General features: G+C 45.9%; 1 protein-coding gene across 1 annotated transcript in view; it reads right to left on the reverse strand.

Annotated features, from left to right (window-relative positions):
- The window catches only part of LOC121859091, a 20,863-nt gene extending 13,804 nt beyond the window's left edge, over positions 1 to 7,059 (reverse strand). Inside the window, exon 1 of the mRNA XM_042355761.1 lies at positions 7,019 to 7,059. The gene's annotated coding sequence lies outside the window, so the exon portion shown is untranslated. The remainder of the gene's footprint in view (positions 1 to 7,018) is intronic.
- Between the last annotated feature and the right edge of the window lie 329 nt (positions 7,060 to 7,388).

Below are 7,388 nucleotides of genomic sequence, written 5' to 3' on the forward strand. Positions count from 1 at the left end.
CTTGGAGCTGAAAACAATCTTTCATTACGTGGCCACGTTTATTACAATGTGCGCATCGTAAGGATGTTTTCTGTTTAAATGTTAGGCGGGGAGGAGCAATCTGAGCTAAGTGTGTCGCATAAGGAGTCTGGGAGTGAGGCATGTGCGCCATCTGAGATACATGCGCGAACCTATCATCTTGTCCCGTGAAATTTCGAACCTTGGAGCTGAAAACAATCTTTCATTACGTGGCCACGTTTATTACAATGTGCGCATCGTAAGGATGTTTTCTGTTTAAATGTTAGGCGGGGAGGAGCAATCTGAGCTAAGTGTGTCGCATAAGGAGTCTGGGAGTGAGGCATGTGCGCCATCTGAGATACATGCGCGAACCTATCATCTTGTCCCGTGAAATTTCGAACATAGTCGCCGCACTGCATGATATTAATAACATTATCAGCTTTAGGTGTGTTAGTAGTACTGGTGTGAGGGTTAGAGGACGCCATTGTAGTGTTAGTATTAAGCAAGTTAGTATTCTTACTCCTAACAGAAGGCTGGGTTAATAAGGTTGTTACCGATTTAGCAACAGACACACTATCACCTGTAACAGGGGTAACTGCTTTTGTATACTTAGGTGAGGTACTATAGTGATTACCAGACCGTAGGGTACGACGGTTTAAGTCGTCAAATGATTCGTCTATAACTTTCTCACTACTTCCTACCGACTCATTTAACTGTGTTCCATACTCAAAATCTATGTCAGTCTGGGCTTGATCATCGACGAGTTGGTTATAAGCAAACAGTTGCGCTAGGCGTTCGATTTCATCTACATTAGACATGGGAAACTTAGAAATTATCTATTAGCCCCCTTGGGTCAATGAATACTTAACAGTAAGCAGCTCACTTGCCTCTCATTTACAAGACAAATGAATATGAATTGTAGTTAATTATTAAACTATCAATAAGAAGACAGACACTTACAAACCACTGTAAATTATAGGATTTCAATACATTAATTTTACATTCGACACTTTATCATTGAAATAATCCTATCCGACGAACCTATAGGTGTGAAGATATCTCTCGAACGTGTTCATGTGTGTAGAATTATGTAATTTAAATATCTATTTATACAGAGTATTACGTCTGTATAGAAATGTGATCCTTCAAGAGGTCGGAATTGAGTGGGTGGAGTGTGGGCACGCTGCTCCTGGTTTCCTTGGCAAAGAGAAAACGCTTCTGCTTTGGTGAGAGAAAAGTCCACTTGAACTAGGGGAGTTCCTCCTCCGGCGAACAGAAAACTGCTGATGATTGGTTATCACTCTGGTCGTTGCTGGGTTGCTGGCGAAACTGCCGTGTGCCAAGTCTTCACAGTCCACGTATATATGGAGATCTTGTATGATGACATCCGAACTTCGTAATTCACGCTGACGACACAACAATACTGTTCAGCTGCTAGTGAAATACCAATTGTTAGTCCAGGTTATGAAACCTTTCTTCAACACTGCAACACTGTAACTAGAAAATGCTGAGTGGGGTCTACTTCAACCGGCACAATCTGGATATGTACCAACAGGCTGTAATATATGTATATTACGAATTCTGCACGTATTTGTATGTGACAGAGATAAGGAGCACTCACTAAATATCGTCTCAATACGGGATATAGTTTTAAACACTCGGATTATGTAACGGGTCACTACTGTGTGTTTTCTGTTTTTCACAAAACACAGACGTCATGATACGACTACCAGTTTGAAGAATCCGTACACACCGCTTGCCCATACGTGCACGAACTGATCGCTATAAGAACAGCCCAGTCCCAACCATTGTAAAAATTATCAATAACTTGTAATAAACCAGTGTATTCACGCCCAGTAAATACTACTTCTTGCACTGTCACTATGTTGAAATGCACTGTAGTTTAAGCTTTTCCCCATCTAGTTATTATATATCTTATTTGTATCACTTATGTTACTTGTATATTATTTGTAATTCGAAACCCATTCCCCAAATATGTAACTGTATATTTTCAGCCTTCTGGCTGCCAAGCTCTTTCAATAAACCGTTAATTATTATTATTATTATTATTATATGAATCGGCTGCTTGTCCAATTAACCAGTCCGTTCACATATATTTATATTTGGGTTTTAAGTAACGAAACCCAAACGGTAGTTCCTTGTTTTATTATAAAAGGATTGTATATATAATTCCTGAGTGTATATCAACCGTAAGTCTCACTGTCTAGGAGTGAATGAGAAGGGGACGGCGTTTATGTATAATAAACGTTAGGTCACGTCCTTTCCATATAAGTTGAGGTGAGCTACTGAAGCTCAAGGGCATCGCAGTGCGTGCTTACAGAAATGCTGAGCTATGGGTCTCTCCCTCTCGGGTGAGTTGCCCGCTCACGTGTCCAACCCATGTCTTACTCATAGACAGTGGAAAGTTACAGGGTGGTGAATCTGAATATAATATCAGATGTATTGACCCATTTATATAATATGTTCTGTTGATGAGACAGGGGCCTATTACACGCCTGTACCCCTGTAACCAGCACGCCTGTACCCCTGTAACCAGCACGCCTGTACCCCTGTAACCAGCACCCCTGTACCCCTGTAACCAGCACCCCTGTAACCAGCAGCCCTGTACCTCTGTAACCAGCACGCCTGTACCCCTGTAACCAGCACCCCTGTACCTCTGTAACCAGCACCCCTGTAACCAGCACCCTGTAACCAGCACCCCTACCCTGTAACCAGCACGCCTGTACCGTAACCAGCACCCTGTACCCTGTAACCAGCACGCCTGTACTGTAACCACCCCTGTACCTCTGTAACCAGCACGCCTGTACCCCTGTAACCAGCACCCCTGTACTCCTGTAACGCTACATTATTTACAATATGTGATTTTCCGTCCGATTTAACCTGTGTTACACTACCTGTTGGCAATTCTAATGGCTCTTCGACAATGGCTCTCCTTCCTTCTTCCCTCCCTTCCTCCTCTCTTTCTCCTCTGATAACTCTCCTTCTCGTTCTTCTCCTCCTCCACCTTCTCCACTCTTCTTTTCTTTACTCTTTTCCCTCCTCCTCCCTTCCCCTTCCCCCCGCCTCCTCCTCCTCCTCCTCCCCTCGCCCCCTCCTCTCCCTGCTTATCGGGCCTGCTTATCGGGCCTGCTTATCGGGCCTGGCGTCACCCGTGCTAGAAGAGCGTTGCCATCTCCTCATTAAAATTGAGAGCCGAAGTTATGAAATAAAAAATTACACTTTAAAAGTAATTTCTTGTGTTCTGAGTTCCACCTGATTGATCATCGGGTAGTGTGAGTCAGGGAGTTAATGTAGGGTTGCCATATTTGAACATTAAAAAAAGAGGACGTTCCCGAATCACACCCCTCCCCCGCCTGGCACACACTTTGGTGCGATGTAACCTTGATGCAGCCGTGACCGTTTTATGCTCTGGAAAAGTACAACAAATCGTAAGCACTAGCTGTGGTACCAAGCGACAAACCCACAACAAAGACACTGTCACTGCAGGTTAAAGGCTGGCCAACCACCGGTCACCGTCACAGTTGTCGACACACGTAAATAATATAGCGAAAGTGGATAGATTATGGTTGAAAATTGCTAAAATGCCTTAAATGTAGGACAAGAAAAACAAATGCTACAGTGTAAAAAAAAGCCATAAGAAAAAATGGTATACTTTCATCATTTCATTTATGGCTGTAATAGCACTAAATACAATATTTTATGATCATTATAACGTGTCATCCATTTTCTAATATTTTTTTCAGGTTGTGGTTCGGGTTTTAAGCCAAAGGATAATTATATATTTGTGATAAAGTTGATAAGAGGAGAAATATTGAATACAAGGGTGGAAATCACATTCATTTTAATATTTACCACCACAGGTCATACAGACTCCCAATAGCCCGTCCAGTGGCCCCCCTTTTCTAGAACCTTCTGGAGTCTTCTTGGGATCGAGGACACAATGGTGGACAAGTCACATTTTAGCCAGCATTTAATTTATTTATTTTATCAATTAATTTTTTTCTTCAAGAACAGTAGTGGTGGGAGGTGGCAGTGATCAAGTAACAGTCTACTTTAGTGTTACTGGTGGTGACCAACTCAAAGCCACGCCCCCCCCCCCTCCTCTCTTAGGTTGTCATTACCCGGATTAACTAGACTAGGGGCAGAGGTTCTTACATCATCATATCCTGTCACGTTGCACACAGGCATTCATAGCTTAACTCATTATTTCCTGTCATATTGTAGAAGACATTCAGTCACCTCCACGGCCCAGTAAACCTACAGAGTAAGCATTAAGCCACTCTCAGACTGTCTCGGAGCAGATGTGTGATTGTCGGCTCGAGTCTATTAAAGGTGAGACACTGGTGAAGATAACATACTCTTATAAGCCTCCACCACAAAGTCACATAAAAGTATTACCAGGTGAATTATCAGCGATCAGTGTCTAGTACAGGCCTTCCCTCACGGCTGCCAGACGCCTTATCAACCCAAATGACACATTATCTGCCAAAAGTTCACTCTCATTCTTCCTTTGAAGCTCAAGTGAAGGCGTAGATAACTAAGGGAAAGTTTAAGTCCACACGACACCTCCCCTTTACCTCCCTGGACACCCGCCCTCTTGGTTGGTTGTTTTAGCTTAGGCCTATCAACTGCCAGGCTCACTACGGCCATCAATGTTAAGGCCACCAACCTTAACACCTTCCTCAGGTGTTCACACATTGCCCACCTTTAGAGCCATGGATGGTCCAAACTACAAAGACCATATACACGCTCACTATGTATGTGGCCCTTGACTTGCTCCCTCGGGTCCCCCACCCCTAGCTCTCCCCCCATCTATCCCCCCCCCCAAACCCTCTTGCGACCCGTCGTGTAGAAAGGCCTTGAGCTCGCGGGTATGATAGAAGGAGGGGTGGATGATTACTTTTGACCGCGACTGTACAGTAACTGCCAGCTGGTGACAGTATCATACAGGTGGTGACAGTATCATACAGTTGGTGACAGTATCATATAGGTGGTGGTGCCTTAACCTAGATTTAGATAGTACAGTTACAGGTACAGTTACAGTAATTATGTATAAGTTATAGAGTGAAGAAAATGTATCGTCTCCTTTTGTTGATTAAGTCAAAGAAGAACTGATGTCATCTTGTTGTTATAATCATCTTCATTAATCGTCGTTGTCATCATCATCGCCATTGCCATCATCGTCGTTGTCATCATCATCGCCATTGCCATCATCGTTGTTGTCATCTTCATCGTCTTTGTCATCGTCTTTGTCATCATCGTCGTAGTTGTCATCATCATATTCATTGTTATTTTTTAGTTTCTCTTTTTTTTTCTAAATGGTATAATCAGTCTCGCTCGTCTCCTTGCAAATCCACCATGAAATTGAGCTTTGGGTGTGTTGTGGGGGGGTGTGTGGTGCTGGTGCTGGGGTGTGTTGTGGGGTGGGGTGTTGTGTTGTGGGGGTGTGTGGTGGAGGTGCTGGGGTGTGTTGGGGTGGGGGTGTGGTGGAGGTGTTGAGGTGTGTTGTGTTGTGGGGGTGTGTGGTGGAGGTGCTGGGTGTGTTGTGGGGGGTGCTGGTGCTGGGTGTGGTGAAGGTGCTGGGGTGTGTTGTAGGGTGGGGTGTGTGTTGTGGGGTGTGTGTGTGTTGTGGGGTGGGGGTGTGTGTTGGAGGTGCTGGGGTGTGTTGTGGGGGTGTGTGGTGGAGGTGCTGGGGTGTGTTGTGGGGTGGGGGTGTGTGTTGTGGGTGGGGTGTGTGTGTTGTGGGGGTGTGGTGGTGGTGTGTGGTGGAGGTGCTGGGGTGTGTTGTGGGTGTGTTGTGGGGGTGTGGTGGTGTGTGGGGATGGTGGAGGTGCTGGGGTGTGTTGTGGGGTGGGGGTGTGGTGGAGGTGTTGAGGTGTGGATGTGGGGGTTGGGGTGGGGGGTGTGTGTGTGGGGTGTGTGGTGGAGGTGCTGGGGTGTGTGGTGGAGGTGCTGGGGTGTGTGGTGGAGGTGCTGGGGTGTGGGTGGGTGTGTGTGTGTGGGTGGGGTGTGTGTTGTGGGGTGTGTGGTGGAGGTGCTGGGGTGTGTTGTGGGGTGGGGGTGTGTGTTGTGGGGTGGGGGTGTGTTGTGGGGTGTGTGTGGAGGTGCTGGGGTGTGTGGGGGTGTGGGGTGGGGTGTGTGTGGGGGGGGGTGTGGTGGAGGTGTTGAGGTGTTGTAGGATGTGGGGGTTGGGGTGTGTTGTGGGGTGTGTGGTGGAGGTGTTGGGGTGTGAGTAGTGTGGTGGGGTGTGAAATTGTGGGTATTGTGTGTGGTGGCGTGGGTGTGTCGGGGTGTGTGTGGTGGCCTGTGTGTGTGTGTGTGTGTGTGTGTGTGTGTGTGTGGTAGATGTGTTTGTGTGTGTGTGTGTGTGTGTGTGTGTGTGTGTGTGTGGTGGGGGAGAGAATACAACACAAACACAGGGTAGTTACCGAGGTCATCTGCAGCCTGATGAGCTTTCCACAAAAATCCGTCGTTTTCTTGACAAGGTCACTGTTGTGTACCCCGTTAATCTTATCTTTGTGCGTCTGTCCCCTTGTTTGCTTCTCCGTCCGTACGTCTGTTGTTGTGTCCGTTTAATCGGTCGTAAGCTCTTCCATTAGTCGTCCATGGGCTCGTTTCTTCGTCTGTCCATCGGTTCATCTTTTAGTACGTCCGTTTGTTCCTCCGTCCGTCCGTCCTTCCATCAAATTCTGTCCGTGTCATCAGTGAAGCAGTGGCGGGGTATTTGTCAAGAACCAGTGGCCAATCTGTCATGAGGTCACACTTTAGGGGTCAGGGTCACTTTTCAGGAGTCAAAGTCACACTTCAGAAGTCAAGGTCACATATTAGGCGTCAAGGTCACACTTCAGGAGTCAAGGTCACACTTCAGGAGTCAAGGTCACACTTCAGGAGTCAAGGTCATACTTCAGGAGTCAAGATCACACTTTAGGGGTTAGGGTCACATATTTGGAGTCTGTTAGGTTCTGAATAATAAGTTCTATATACAGGAGAGAACACAAACACCTGTATAGTTTTGTAGGTTCGGTTTACTGGATAAGAGTAGTGCTCTCCTCAGCTAGGCTCCTTGTCAACTGCTATAGACGACGTATGGCAAGTGATATATTAGCAGCTTACATACGTCGCCAGGCACATTAATTAAGCATGTGGGATATGGTAATAACATTGCCACACGCTGCTAGCTAGGCTGAATAAATAATACATAAATGGAGCACATACATAATATACATACATAATATATAATCCAGCATACATAATATACATACAGAGTCAAGGTCACAATTTAGGGGTCAAAGTCACACTTTAGGAGTCATGGTCACACTTTAGGGGTCAAGGTCACATTTTACGGATCAAGGTCACACTTTAGGGGTCAA

The sequence above is a fragment of the Homarus americanus genome, unplaced genomic scaffold (genome assembly GCF_018991925.1).
Source record: "Homarus americanus isolate GMGI-L3 unplaced genomic scaffold, GMGI_Hamer_2.0 scaffold50924, whole genome shotgun sequence".
NCBI classification, from domain to species: Eukaryota; Metazoa; Arthropoda; class Malacostraca; order Decapoda; family Nephropidae; genus Homarus; species Homarus americanus.